Source organism: Talpa occidentalis, unplaced genomic scaffold, assembly GCF_014898055.3.
Source record: "Talpa occidentalis isolate TD23 unplaced genomic scaffold, MPIMG_talOcc4v2.1 talOcc4.4, whole genome shotgun sequence".
In the NCBI taxonomy this organism is placed as follows: domain Eukaryota; kingdom Metazoa; phylum Chordata; class Mammalia; order Eulipotyphla; family Talpidae; genus Talpa; species Talpa occidentalis.
Window position 1 is genome coordinate 63,687,296 of NW_023604295.1, and position 15,713 is coordinate 63,703,008.

At 33.8% G+C, this 15,713-nt stretch overlaps 1 protein-coding gene across 1 annotated transcript in view; it reads right to left on the reverse strand.

Moving 5' to 3' along the window:
• The window catches only part of EPHA6 (EPH receptor A6), a 655,437-nt gene that overhangs the window by 306,617 nt on the left and 333,107 nt on the right, over positions 1 to 15,713 (reverse strand).

Genomic DNA, 15,713 nt, shown 5'->3' on the forward strand with positions numbered 1-15,713 from the left:
CAGTGAGAATGGCACATATTAAAAAAACTAGCAACAACAAATGTTGGCGAGGGTGTGGAGAAAAAGGAACTCTGCTGCACTGTTGGTGGGAGTACAAACTGGTCCAACCACTGTGGAGAGCTGTGTGGAGATTTCTGGACCTACTAAACATAGAGCTTCCATATGATCCAGCAATTCCACTCCTAGGTATTTACCCAAAGGACACAGAAACATCAATTCCAAAGAACACCTGCACCCCTGTGTTTATAGCAGCACTGTTTACAATAGCTAAGCTTTGGAAACAACCCAAATGCCCAAAAATAGATGACTGGATCAAGAAGATGTGGTACATATATACCATGGAATATTACTCAGCATTCAAAAAAGATAAACACATGCAATTTGCAGCAACATGGATGGCGCTGGAAGGGATCATGCTCAGTGAAATAAGCCAAAAAGAGAAAGAAAAATACCGGATGGTCTCACTCATAGCAGGAATCTAGAAAACTTAAATAAAGGACCAGGAAAATGAATAACTATAAGAAAGTGAAAATCAAAATCAGCAAAAAACTATGAACCAGAGACACTTTTAGGGGGGCGGGGGCGGGAGGGGAGGGTTTGGGGTCAGAATGGGGGGCTGCAATTGTATGGGGAATATAACAATAAAATTTATTATCTAATAAAAAAATATCTTCAAAAAAATAAATAAATAAATATATATCTATATATATATTTGTTAATGGGCACCCATAGCAAATTGCGTGACTCATATTAAATTTCTGCTGCTATTCCCAGCAACTGATTCTGCACCTGGCATTCTGCACAGCATTGAAGTTTACCCCTTAGTGCTAAAAAGAATTGATCACTTGATCGCTTTTGCAAAAGACTCAAGCTGTTAGACCAAGATTACTTTGGGGATGCTATTAAAGCCTAGCAGGTGAGAAAACAAAGCCATTTATTTAACACTGCATTTCTTACTGATAGTTACAGCAACTCTAGGTGTGCACCTTAATGAGGCAGGCTGCCTAGTCTGTGCCAAAAATGATGCATACCTATAACATTTTTGTGCTGTTCACACAGAAAAGAATGAGACTTCTTTTAGATGTGTAACAACAAAGCAATCCCTGACACCCACTGGACAGAAGACTCAGCACAGTTCATCACAATTACAGTATTGGGAAAACAACTCAAAAGGGCATATCTTATTGAAGGAAGGGAGCTCAGTATACCTCCTACAGAGACAGGTTCCTCATGAGCATATGGGAGCTAACAGGGCCAACATAAACACACGATGAAGCATTTAAAGTATGCCTAAAGGGAGATAGCAAAGGTTGACAAGAGAATTATTATTATTTTTTGCTTAATTACTTCTCCCTTGTACTTTACATTAGTTATACTATTAGCCAATGTAGCTGATTTCTTTGATATCACTTAATGTCACTTACATTTTAATTAAGTATATCTTAATTTCTCAATGTTACATTAACCAAATACAGTTTGAGTGAAATAATACAGAACAAAATCCATGTGAACAAAAGACATATGATCCCAGACCTTCTAAGACTGACAGACACACCCACACATACAAACTGGAAATTGTTCTAACAATACTAAACATGTTTGACCAAGTTTATTGACAATATTAGGGAAAAAATAAAATTAATGTCTGTTTTCACCAAATTTTAAAAGAAAGTTATAATTTTAGTATTTTCCAGAAGTGTTCTTTAATATACTTGTAAATAAGGTTTATTAAAGATTTGCAAATTTGTAAAGCTCTAATATTTTAGGATTTTTTCTCACTTAAAAATTTTCCCACTTAAAATCTCTAAAAATGAAAGACAAGCCTAATGTAAGACAACTAATCAATGTGGAAGATTAGTTTTCATACTTGAACTATTTTATTCTAAGAAATCATATCACACAAATAAAACTGGATATTTCACTCTCAAAATGTTAACCTTTACTATTCAAACATAGCAATTGTTTATTTTTGAGAGCTGACCAAATTCTATGATGATCCCGATGACTCCCAATCTTCTATAATGTCCCTGCCCTTCAGTGTAACTGGAATCTGTGATTTGCCACTAGTCAACAGAATATGGTAAACATGATGGGATGTCCTTTCTGCGGTTACATTGAATTATATATTAACACTGCCTGGCTAACTGGACCAAGACTGCCTTTTTTAGTTTAGAAGAAGTGTTTCCATGATGTGAGAGAACCAATGAGAGGGCAAAATGTCAAGGAACTATAGGGCTTCTGGGAACTGAAAACAATTTCTAATGGAAATGAGCACTTTAAACTTACATCCACAAGAACAAGAATCATATGAGTTTGGAAAAGGACCCTGAATTCCAAAAAGGACAGAGCCCTGCCCAAAGCAAGAATTCCAATTTTGTGAGACCCTAAGCAGAGAAAACAAGTTAAATCTGAACTGACCTACAAAACATGAGAAAATAAACATGCATTGTTTTAAGTTGCTTAGTTTGTGGTAATTTGTAATTCAACTTAGAAAGCGAATAAAGGAAGTATAAAAAATAACATCTTAAAGTAAAAATTAATTGCAAGACTTTTTAGAGTTAGTTGTGTGCAGTGAAGCAATATTTATATAATTTTTTAATAGTAAAAATATTCTCTGATTTATTCTTGGAGTAACATTTCTGATATTTTTCATTTTTAATTCAGTAGAGATTCAGTCAAAGGAGATTAAAGTAATGTATTCAAGATCGTCATTTAACTAATGGACAGTCACACACTTGGAGATGACAAAAACTCTACGGAGGGTTTTTCTCAGGAGAGCTACTTCTTTTTCGTTTATACTTATAGATTCTATCAGCAAGAATTAAAAATTCTCCTGCATACAGAAAACAGATAATAACCTACATTTTCCTCATGCATCCACTTTAGCTGCTGGGATTAATTTTTCTTCCATTCTTGTGTTTTGTACCTGGTTATCTGATACCTTTTTGTCATCATTCTTTGATATTTGCAATTCTAATACTTGGTTAACTGCTGTATATTTCATATACTGTTCCATTTCACCGAAGTTGTAGAATGCCTTTGACAAAGAGTTGTTCATAATTATTTATTTAATACTTATTTCTCTAATACTTATAAAATTAGGAATGATAATGCCTTTTCATTCATAATGCTGATAATTTGCATTTTTCATCTCTCACTCTCCCTCTGCTGCTCTTATTAGTGGTATATCAATTTTGTTTACCTTTTTGAAAAACCTGTTTTTGGCTTTGCTAATTTTCTGTAGTGTATGACTGTTTTCTATTTTATTGATTTCAGTTCTTATCTTCATTTTTCCCTCTATGTGCTTGCATTGGCTTGATCTTTTTCTAGCTATGACTTTAAGATACTGATTCAGGTATTTCTTCCTTTATACTTTTTATCAGAATGATTAACAGTTATAGGAGATAATTACACTGTATTGATAATGGTTAATATTTACTCCCATCTTCAAAGACATCTTTAACAAAAAAATCCTTCTATTAATTATAGATTAACACTCTTTTTGGAAAAAAATAAAACAGCTTATATCATCTCATATATAATCAGCTTCTAATGATATTGTGTTATTTTCTAATCCTAGAATAGCTACTTCAATTACTTCAAGTTAAAGAGCTATCTCTATTTTTAATTTTAACCTCATCAGAGCAAGTTTGTCATTGAACAGTATGAGTCATTTCTGAAAGGGTATTAATAGATATGTTCTTATTAATAATCTCCCTCAATGTGTATCTTTCAAAAAAAAAATGAAACACGGTAAGACCTCATATCCCCCCCAAATTGACATGAATTGAAATATATCCTTAGGATTGCTAATAATTTTCTATTGTAAGAAACAAAAGAAAACATAACAAAAATAATAGAACCCCTTTTAGTTGAAAACCATGACAGTGTTAGGTTTTAAGATTTGTTTGATATGTTTAGTTATTATATTATAAACATCAAATAACCTGATCCAGGTCACATCTGAGCTGAAAATTTGCCACAAACTGTTTTTAAAATTTGATATCACTAAGTAATATGTTGGTATGCAAAATGAGATTTCCAACTCATTCCAACTGTATCAACTAACACCTTTCAATAAACAAATTGTACTTTGGCATGAACCATAAGATGGACTTCTGCCATTTTTTTGGCTTCTAGTAAAATAGCTATGAACATATGCAGTGTGCTGTTCATTTTTAGACCTTAAGGATGGCAGGTACAAGAGCAAAGAATGGACACTGAGTTGAAGAACAAATGGACTTAGCAGGAGATGTACGAAGCCAGTTAGCAAGGCCTATATTCTCTGACTTCTCATAATTCAGTTTAATTCCACAGGTTATCATCGCCTTCCTATTGTTAACCTTGCCTAATTACAATATGTTAGCAAGAAAGAAGAGATTAGATTTTTTTTTTTCCATAGGGCTTTGAGCACAGAACAAAGGGAAATAATAGTCAGTCTGATCTGGAATGGACTGAGGCACATTTTCTAATGATGACAGATGTCCAAAAATGGAATGGAATGCCTTGGAGGTTATTAAATTCTCTATCATGGAAGTGTTCAGGCTGAAGCTGTACCAATTTAAAGTGGCTGTTATAATAATAAAAAATGAAGCAGATGATGGAAATTGGATTAAATGTTGCTAGGGATCCTCTGTGGTGTCCTTTAAGGAATACCTGATGAATAAAAAAATACGTTATTTTCATAAAGCATTAAAATAAATAGCTTTCATCTACTTTCTTTTTATTATGGCCTTTTTACAATGCTTTCCTTGGGGTCATTATATTTGTGAAATAGTCTAAAACTGAAGTCTATAAGAAAATATTTAATACAATGAATGCATTGGACAGGTCTTCTAAATTTTTCTGCCTGTGTTAATCTGCAACAAATGATTAATTGGTTAATTAAATCTTAAACAATAACAATCTTTACATACTTCACTAGCATGTTTCAGCAGTTCAGTAACCATCTTTAAGGACCTACAGGGTTTTTATCCTTTTGCTTCACCATTCTCAGGGTGAAGACTTTATGGCTAGGCTTTTTGATTCAAAGTAACAATACTACTGCTAATGTCCCAAATAGCCCATCCTTTCTCAATAATGGAAGGGTAGAGGGACAAGGCAAAGCATTTACTCAATGTTTATGTCTTTTGTCAGGAAGCAAGAAGTTTCCCAGAAGCAATCTGTGAGAATTACCTTGATGTAAAGTCAGTGAAAACTAGGTCATATGATTGCTTTTAGGCCAAAAACTAGCAAAGGAAGGCAAGTTTACCATGATTAATTAAGACTTGCTTCTCAAGTAGGAATACTACTATTCCCTAAGGGCTACTTGGAAAGTTTTGAGAGTAATTTTATTTTTTTAATTGTCACTGTGCCTGGGACATAAAGCTGAACATGAATTGTAGGATCAAAAACAGTAAACATGATGCTAATGGCAGAAAGTCATGCACTTGAAGAATTTCTGCTTCAAAAGTCACATTGAAAATACTTGTTTAGCAAAAATGATACCTTTCTTTAGGGCTGGGTACATTACTTTCTAAATAAAATTGCGCTTATGATGGTTTAAAAAAAAAGATGCTTGATGGTAGGCAAACAAATGAGTCTGCCACACTTTTTATGCTTTTTTCTACATGACTCCTTCATTTTTATAAAATTTTGAAACCACAAAGGAAATGCATAACTGTAAATACCTTGTGGAAGATATAATATGTCACTTTGACTTGCTATTGTTTTGCATAGTGCTCTACTGCCTCAATAAATATTAGCTAATGATGCTGACTGTGTAATGTGAGTAGGATTGTGGATGAGACTGGAGAGAAAAATAAGTATATACAGTGATTATAATTGCCAAATATTACTCACATATTTGAAGTTAGCGTTACTCAAAAGTTTTAACAAGGGGTTGAACTTTGTTTTGTTTCATTTCATATAAAGTAACATTGATGCATTTAATAACTAAAATCGTCTTAAAAGATAACTCTAAAGGCAACACACCTTACTTATACCAACAACTTTTTATAATAGTAAAATGGAATTTTGATGTAAAGTAAAGGGAGGGTTTTAATCATGCTCAGAAACTCATACCAAGATCAATTGTAAGGTTACATGAAACAAGGATGGGAAATATGCCTCAATATTCAGATAAGTACTATACATGTAATGATATACAAACTGTTTTTATATGCAATATAAAACATTACAATTAGGAAAATACCCAAAGTACTAAAAAAAATGAAGTCATTTTAAAAAATGATTATTTCTTATAATTGTTCATTTGGTAAAATTATGTTACCATTTTAATGAAACTAGAAAAGCAATGCCAGGTTTAACCCATCACTTCATAATACCACTCCCTTATCTACTAAAGAAAAAGACATTTATAATTACTCATTTGAATCCCATCCAAATTATGTGTGCTCCCAGACTCTTTTGTTTTATGACCTACCTTAGATAAACATAATGAATACATCTTTGGTCAGTGCATAGTGAAAAACCTTCCTAATATTATATATTTAAGATTTTCCTAACTTTTAGTTTCCTTCAATTATGTAATTTCATAAATTACATTTATGTAACTATTTCTGTGCTCACTTAGTCCAGTTATGCACAACTGGTTGCTTAATAAATACTTTTTGAGCATGATAATGACAAATTACCTTTTCAAGTATAGTAACGATTCTCAAGTGATCTGAAAAAGTTCCTACAGAATAAAAAAAAAAAAATCCACACTATTTTACATGTGAAATCAAGCCTGTTTTTCAGTAAGTTAGAAGAAAATAATATTAAATCTAGAAATAATTTGATATTTATTTCTGCCAAGCTTTAGTAAGCATGCATATTCACCTGGTCTTAAACTTTAAAGTTAGACAAAAGGAAATAATTTATAAGATCAAATAATTAGAACATAGTGGATATATGTATATCATGGTCAACAGAATTTGCAATGCAATATCAGGGTAATCTTTATTACAAGATTTATATTTTTTGGGCCTCCCTGGTGGCCTAGGGCTTAAGTCTCAATGCAATTACTGCTATAGCCTGAGTTCGATCCCCAGCCAGGAAGCTACCCCAAATATAGTGCAGCAGACCTTACCTATCTCACCTGGCCCCCTGCTCCCCTTGGCAGTTCTGCTCCCCATTCTGTCTCTGGTGAATCCTCACATTCCCCGCACCTCTGGCCTATACCCCAGAGTTCTACACACACACACACACACACACACACTCACACACACACACACAATAAAATTATATTTTTCAAGAATAAAGGTAGAAATTTAGGAATATTATTTGATCTATGGGATTCCATTTTTATAAGGAAACATATACAGATCCCCCTGATTTATAATAGTATTACATGCTCATAAAGCTATTATAAATTGAAATTACTGAAATTCAAATATTCATTTAATGTACCTAATCTATTTTACATCATAACTTAGCCTACTCTACCTTAAATATTCTCAGAACAATTATATTAGCTTACAGTTGCGCAATGTCATCTAATGAAAGTATATTTTATAATAAAGTATGTCATGCAACTTACTGAATACTGCCTTGAAAGTGAAAAATAATATGAAGTATTATTTCTCTTGAATATATATTGCTTTTATATGAACCATCATGAATTGGTACTATCCTATTTTACATTGACATTTTCATGTTATTTTACTCTTTAATATCAACATAGAAATAATACACACAAAATGATTTGTTATAAATAAACACAAAAATGATTGCTAAAATATTAAGTTTGGAATGTTTATCAGTTTACATAAAGGACAGCAGTTTTGTTGACACTGTAAAATTTTAGAAAAACAGAAGACTGGAAATTGGTTAGCTTTAGATGTTTGTAATCTGATACTTCTTTTTTTTAAGATATATTTATTTATTTATACAAGCACTGGGTACAGTCAGAAGCACGGGAGGGGGAGAGAATTCACCAGAGCCAGAGCGGGGAGCAGAGCAGGCAGACTGACGAAGTACACTGCTGAGGGGAGCAGCGGGCAGCAGGACAGGTCTGCACGCCATGTGGGACTCTCGCCTGGTGGCTGGGGATGGAACCGGCGCTGCAGAGGCTGCAGGCAGCTTCACAGCCCAGTGCTCAACCACTGGGCCACTGGGGAGGCCCGTAACATGATACTTCTTTAAAGCTTTTTTCCTTTAAAGATATCTTGCCTTGATATATGACTGTCAAAAAGATTCAGTTTTTTTTATTTCTTAATGTGAAAGACTTAATATAGAAATTCATTTCTGAAATACTGAAATTTCAAGAAAGTCTTTTCAACTGATAATATACTTCCAAAAAGCATACAGTTTCTGCAAGGAAGTAGACACATCTGTGTAGCTCATCAAATGCAATGGCCAACAACCGTACTTTCTCTAAGAATTACTATGCTACTGTCTATAAACCTGACTCATTTAACCTGGACCCAGGTGCCCTTCAAATATCTACTCTGTGCTTTGTAGCTTAGTATAGGCAACCTCAAATTACTCCCTACTGGCAACTTTGAGAGAGTTTCATATACTCTATTACCCCTCCCAGGATCTAGTCTGTGAATACAGTGTTCTCTGTACCCAATGTAAAAAATAAAAAGATCCACTAAATGATTTTATTTATTATATTCATTTAGTAAGTAATTTTTGCACATTTACTCCATATAGTGAGCTGGAACTGTAATTATGAGCAAAACAAACAGTGTTTACCCTAAGGGATTGTATATATTTTATCTTATCTAAGGAACATTAGTATCAGTTGATAGTGAACATAGCTGGATTTTGAAAACATAATCCTTCCTGAAAAATTGCTAACTGTTTATAGAGAGGCCAAAGAGAATATAGGGAAATTAATTAGGAGGATATTTTATGGGTTCGGGCAGGGGACATTGGTAGATTGGACTACATGGTGCTGAAAATACAAATACAAGGTGAGGTGATCCGAAAAATAAAAGGAAGAAATGCTGGCATATATACTTAACAATTCATGAAAATGAAAAGCTTTGTCATGTATGAAACATAAAACATTCTATTTGAAGACTCCTGTCAACGTTCATATTTTTCCAACCAATGACCTAAACTTAGTTGAACCACTTCCTCCCTTAATATTTGAAAACTTCTATATGCACTGAGCCTAATGAAACATAACTTGGGATTGTCCCTTGCCTGAGCACCCAGTCACCTAATCTCAAATAAACACTCTCTTGATAATATTAGTCTGATTATTTATAAAATGATAGGTCCATAAGAAGTTCAATGGAGGAAGGATGTAGTCTTTTCAGCAAATGACACCAAACAAGTAGACATTACAGAACCAAACATAAGAACCTCAACATAAAGCTAATACCATTTCAAAGTGAATTACAGATAATGTACAAATAAATTTACTTAAAATTAAAATAAAACTATTAGAAAAAAAAGCAAGAAGAAAAGATTTATATGTTAGGGCCCAGCAATGACTTCTCAGACTTGACACCGGGGTCAGAAAAGGTAAATGGATAAATTAGACCTCTACAAAATTAAACATTTCACTCTCTGAAAGTCCATGTCATAGGGTGAAAAAACAAGATATAGATTGTGAGAAAATATTTGCAAATTACACATCTGAAAACAGTAATATTTAGAATATATAAAGAACTCTCAAATATAACTCAATCCAATCAAATTAATAAGCCAGAAAAGGACATCAAAGTACATTTCACCAAAAAGGATATACAGAAGGCAAATGGGCACGTGAAATGATGCTCAGCATCATTAACCATTAAAATGCAAACTAAACCACAATGAGATATACCTACATTCTTAGTGAAGTGACTAAAATGAAAATCAGTGATGACATCAAACACAAGGATGAAGAGAAACTAGAACACTCATATTTCGCTGTGGAAATGTAAAATTTTCCAGGTACTCTTGAAATCATTTTCACAGATTCTTAAATAACCTAAATATCTAATTACTACAAGTCCCTGCAATTCAAATCTGGACATTTGTCCCAGAGAAATGATAATTTATGTTCACACAAAAACCTATACATGAATGTACATTGCAATTTTATGTATAAGAGCTAAAAAATTGAATTGAACCAAGACACTCTTCAACAGATCAAAGTTATAAACAAACTGGGGTATGTATATACCATGAAATGCAGCAATAAGAAATAAATAATATTGATACAACTTGGAAGCATCTCCAGGGAGAATTATGCTTAGAGGAAAAACCCAGTTCTAAAAAAATCTAGTCCTATGATTCCATTTACATAATATTTTAAAAATGTAAATATTTTGTAAACGGAAGAGACATTAATGTTTTCCAGAGGAAAGGTGACCAGAAAGTGGTGAGTTTGATTGTAAAAGGGCAATGCATGCTTACGGTTTTAGTGCTGTTTAATATCTTGACATACAACCTACAAGAGATGAAATTTTATAGAATTTAACCTCACTCTTTAAATGAAGACAAGTAAACGTGAGGACATCTAAATAAAACTGGTGGATTTCCAATGTCCTGGTTGTGATAATATGCTATAGTTGTGCAAAATGTTTCTACTGTAGGAAATTTGACAAAGTATATAAGAAGTATGTAAGATCACTTTGTACTATTTCTTATAACTGTATGTGAATCTACAGTGATTTCAACTTAAACATCAATTAAAAATACAAACAAGAACAGCCCTTCTCTAGCAAATGTTTGTTTTCCAAAATAAAGTTATATTTTTACAAATATACTATTTGTATTAGCATACTGCTGCTATTATTCAATACACTGCTAAATGAATATTTAAAAAATAAACTTGGAAATCTTCTTAATCATCCTTTACTTCCTTGTCTGTTTATACGTAGGAATACTGCATGTAACAGCAAAGTAATCCATAAGTATTTTCATTTTTACATCATGTTCACAAAACAAAAGGAAATATCTTTTTAAAAGAAATCTTTACTAACGTGAATATATATGAAATAAACCTAGAAAAGGATTTTAAAGTAGGCTATTGCTGAATTATTTTCTAGAAAGGTACTGAAAAATACCTTTTGAAAAAAACTTAATACAAAATTTACAGTTAGTAAATATATAGAGGAGACTTGCAGGCATTAAAAAAGTATTTTTATGTTTTATAATATAACTTACTGCTTATTATTTTTAGCAGTGTGCTTCCCTGGGTCATTCAAAGTATAGCTGAATTTAAAAGCGACAATAAGAAGCGTTTGAAGTTTAACCTTCCTCATAAAACAAAATCTGATAGCCTTAATGGCAAGAGTGTTATTCACAGTATTTGGAAGACTGAACTTTCCACTTGCCACTGGGAAGTTACTCTATAATAGGGAAATTATTGATATAAGTTCCTGTTTGAATTCATAAAACTTGAAACACAACACTGTACTAAGGAGCATCAGTGGATTGGTTAGGCGTTTTTAATGCAAATTGAGACATTTTTCACATTTAATTTCAGGGGATCTGCAATGAGGCAAAACATATTTCTTTAAAATCTTATCAGATTTCCAGTGCTTTCTACTACAATTACAGCAATTTAACATTTTGTTGAAAATTATTTTGTCCTTTGCTGTGTGAAAGGTTTTGGCTTTATCATGATGTGTGCTGACAATTTGTACCAATATCGCTTGCTTGACTGAAGACTAAAACACTGAAACTTTTGTAAAAAGCACATATTTCTGCCTCAAGTTATAAAGTTTAAGTTTCCTAAATTCTAAGTGGTTTCCAAGGGAGTATCCTTAATTCAGTTTTCCTCAAAAATGGACTGAGGACAGTTAAATCTCTGCAGATGGGTAATTTTCCCACTTGGTTAGATTATTTTCCTGATTCATTTCTTTTCTACCTTGCTCTATCACAATTAAGCTAGCCAGAACCATTTATTCTAAAAATGGAGGATTAATATTGTTTAAGGTGATATTCTGAAAATAAGAAAAAAGGGCAGATGATTTATACTGTCAAAGCCCAAGTACTGTAAATATTACATACAACTCTGCAAGGAACTGCTAGCAGCAGTGCCTTTCCCTCCCTATATATTAAATAAACCTTAGTCACTAAACATAGTTATAACTGGAGGAAATTCCATGGGAATATTTCTAGATTATAATATGTCTATGAATTGATTTTTTTCATTTTTTGAGCCATCTGGAATTCTGTAAGAGTGACAAATTATTCTGAATATAGTGACTCTTGGGCAAAATGACTTTCAGTATTTCATTCTCAACTAACATCAGTAATAATTTTGTATCATACAGTAAATGTATGTGCAATATATACTTACATACATTTATATGCAAATACTTGACTCTCCCCTAACTTGTCTCTTGACTGTTACAGGGTAATGGAAAATGGTTTGCAACTCAAAACAACATAAAGAAAAGTTTTTAATAAGCACAGTTGAGAAAATGGGAGAATTCTGGATGTATAAAATTTCAGTTAATTATGACTGAATAATGAAATATTCATAGTTGTTATATTAGCCAACACCAAATTGCTTTAAGGTAAATTGGCATAAAAGGGTGGACATAGAAATCTGAATTTGAAATTATATTTAAATAATAAGAAAAAGGAAATATTTATTTGCAGAATAAGACAAAGATATAAAAAATCAGAATACAAGGCAGAGTGAGAAATGTACAGCATCATCCCACCAAGTTGACTGCATTATGTGCCAGGAACTGACTGACATGCTTTACATGTATTTTTTAAAATTTTTAAAAAAAGATTTATTTATTTATGCATACAAGAGGAGGGTTACAGGCCAGAGATGTAGGGGGTGACAGGATTCACCAGAGACAGAGTGGGGAACAGAACAGGCAGACTGAAATATACTGCTGAGGGGAGCAGTAGGCAAAACAGGTGAGGTCTGCCTCGCCATGTGGGTTTCTCCCTGGCCAGCCAGAGATTGAACTCGTGCTGCAGAGGCTGTGGATTGCTTCATAGTGTGGTGCTTAACCCCTTGTACCACCAGGGAGGCCCGCTTTACATGTATTGTATTGACTTGTCTCCACCCTAACACACCTCCTTACCCCACCATTCACAAGTTGAAACCCTAAGCCACCATAATTCAGAGTGTAACTGTATTTAGAAATAGGGACTTTATTTATTTATATATATTTTTACATCATTGGTCATTTTAAACAATGTTTGCTTTCTCCCCCGCCCCAAGCGTAGTCCCCAATGCACCCACACATCATCACAGAGTCCCCTGTGCTTCTCCCTTCCTCGCTCTGATCCCTCTCCCTCTTCCTCTCCTGCAGGATGTCGCTGGTTTATAGGTGTATGTTTGTTTTTTGTTTTGTTTTGTTGTGTTTTGTATTGTTATTATTTTTCCGTGATATATATACACAATGGAATGCTATCCAGCGGCCAAAAAAGAAAAACTCATGCCATTCGCAGCAACATAGATGGAGCTAGAAGAAATTACGCTCAGTGAAATAAGTTAGAAGGAAAAAGAAGAATATCGGATGGTTTTACTATTAGGAGGAATATAGGGGGATCAAATAGAAATAGGGACTTTAAAGAGGTGATTATGTTAAAATGAAGCCTTTTTGGTGGACCTGCATCCAATATGAATGGTGTCCTTATAAGAAGAGGAGATTTGGACACGCAGAGAGAGTAGGGATGCACCAGTACAGAGAAGAGATCACGTGAGGACACAGGAAAAAGGGTACCTCAGTAAGCCACTGAGAAATAAGCAAACCTGTGGACACATTGCTCCTGAACTTCAGAAAAATGAGATAGTTCTGTTAATAAAGTCACCCCTTTGGTGATATTTGTTATGGCAAAGTTAGCATATTACTACAAAAGATGAACATATTTATTCCTTGCACAATCCCTAGATTACTATCCCCATTTTCAGGTGAAAAAGCTGAAGTAGTAATGTTAACTGACTTGCCCAAATCATACAGCAATGAGTATAAAAGCTGGGAATTACACCCAACTGGCCTGCCTCGAGAGCAACATGATTAGTCATGACAAATACCATCCCAACAGCGAGACTCAGGTTAGAAGTGATGCGGGTTGGAATACTGAAATGCATTTACCATATTTGTCTTCTAAACATTTACTAAATGCATATGTACAAAAGATACATTTACACATTATTGTAAATTCACCATACATATTTCTGTCAAAAAACTTACAATCTGGTAGCAGAGAAAAAAAAAATTGAAGGGAAATAAGAAGAATGAAATGTCTTAAACTGTGGAAAATGACTATGAATGTTCAGAGACAAGGGGATCCCTTTGCTCTTCAAGGTTTAGGAAAATCTTGGAATTGGGTATGGCAGTTGAATGATCCTCAAATATCTGCAGACTTGGGACCTGTGCATGGCATGAATGGCATCTACCTGAGCACGGAGGGAGGAAGCAGGATGGGAGGAAGCAGGATGGGAGGAAGCAGGATGGGAGAAAAAAAGAGTATGTGAGGGGGCAGAGTGGAAAATAAGGTTGTAGATATACAGTAAAGTAGATTAAAAATTCTTAAGAATCCATGAAGCTTTCTGTTTGCTATGGAGGGTCACTGAACCAACAAAATACACATTTTTTTTTAAATCTAAAGAGAAAAATTGCTTCAGTTAAGAGACCACATAAATGAGAGGTGGCATCAGATTTACATTTCCATCAGTATCTTTCTCAATGTGATAATTTTAATAAGTAATTTTCAGTTTCTACAAATGTTTCTCAGTTTTATTTTAGCATTTTATATTTCCACTAAAATACTATTATCTATCCTTTTACTTATGCTTATAAAACTGTATTTCTTTTTCCCTGGGGGAAAGGTTTTCTTTTCTTTCTAGTATTAGTGTGCTTAAAGTCGATAAATACCACTTGCATTTTGCCATTTTCTCAGACCTCCCATAAAGCATTTTTAAATGAGTATTTGAAAATGAATACCTGTGTTTGGAGGACAGATTTCTAGACATACTTTATTTTTTAAAAGATTTATTTATTTATACAAGAGCTGGGTTAAAGGCCAGAGGCACGGAGAGAATTCACCAGAGACAGAGCTGGGAACAGAACAGGCAGATGGACTGAAAGCACTGCTGAGGGGATTAGTGAGCAAGACAGGAGAGGTCTGCCACCCCATGTGGGTAGCTCCTTGGTCTGCCTGGAATCGAACCAGCACTGCAGAGGCTGTGGACAGCTTCACAGTGCTGTACTCAACCCGCTGCACCACCAGGGAGGCCCTGGAAATACTTTTTTAAAGTTCCATGATATAGAAATAGATCCAGTTACTTATTTATATAAACATGACCTTATGACACATTAACTAAACCAATGAGTTTTTTTCTTCCTAATGTTTTGCCATCCTTCACTCTCAAATATATACATATATACATATTCCAAATTTAGTTATTCCAAATTTATTCCAAATTTATCTCACATCAATTTCTTACAGTTTTTACCTATATTCTTATTTTTTTTTCCTTCACAGCTGTACATAATTTTTTTCTACTTATATTCCTTCTTTTGTCAAAAATTTTCTCAGGAAAATAAATGAACTTATCAAAATGACTTTCCTCTAACTTTTATAGTCAAAATTACAATTTCAGGATTTATGCAGACTTTTTACAAACTTTTTAAAAATATTCATTTATTTATGCATACAAGAGCTGGGGTACAGACCAGAATTGTGGGGAGGGGTGAGAGGAGTACTCTGCTGAGGGGAGCAGCAGGGCTAGTCAGAAGAGGTCTGCTGTGCTATGTGGGCTGCTCCATGGCTGGCTGGGAATCGAACTCATGCTGCAGTGCCTG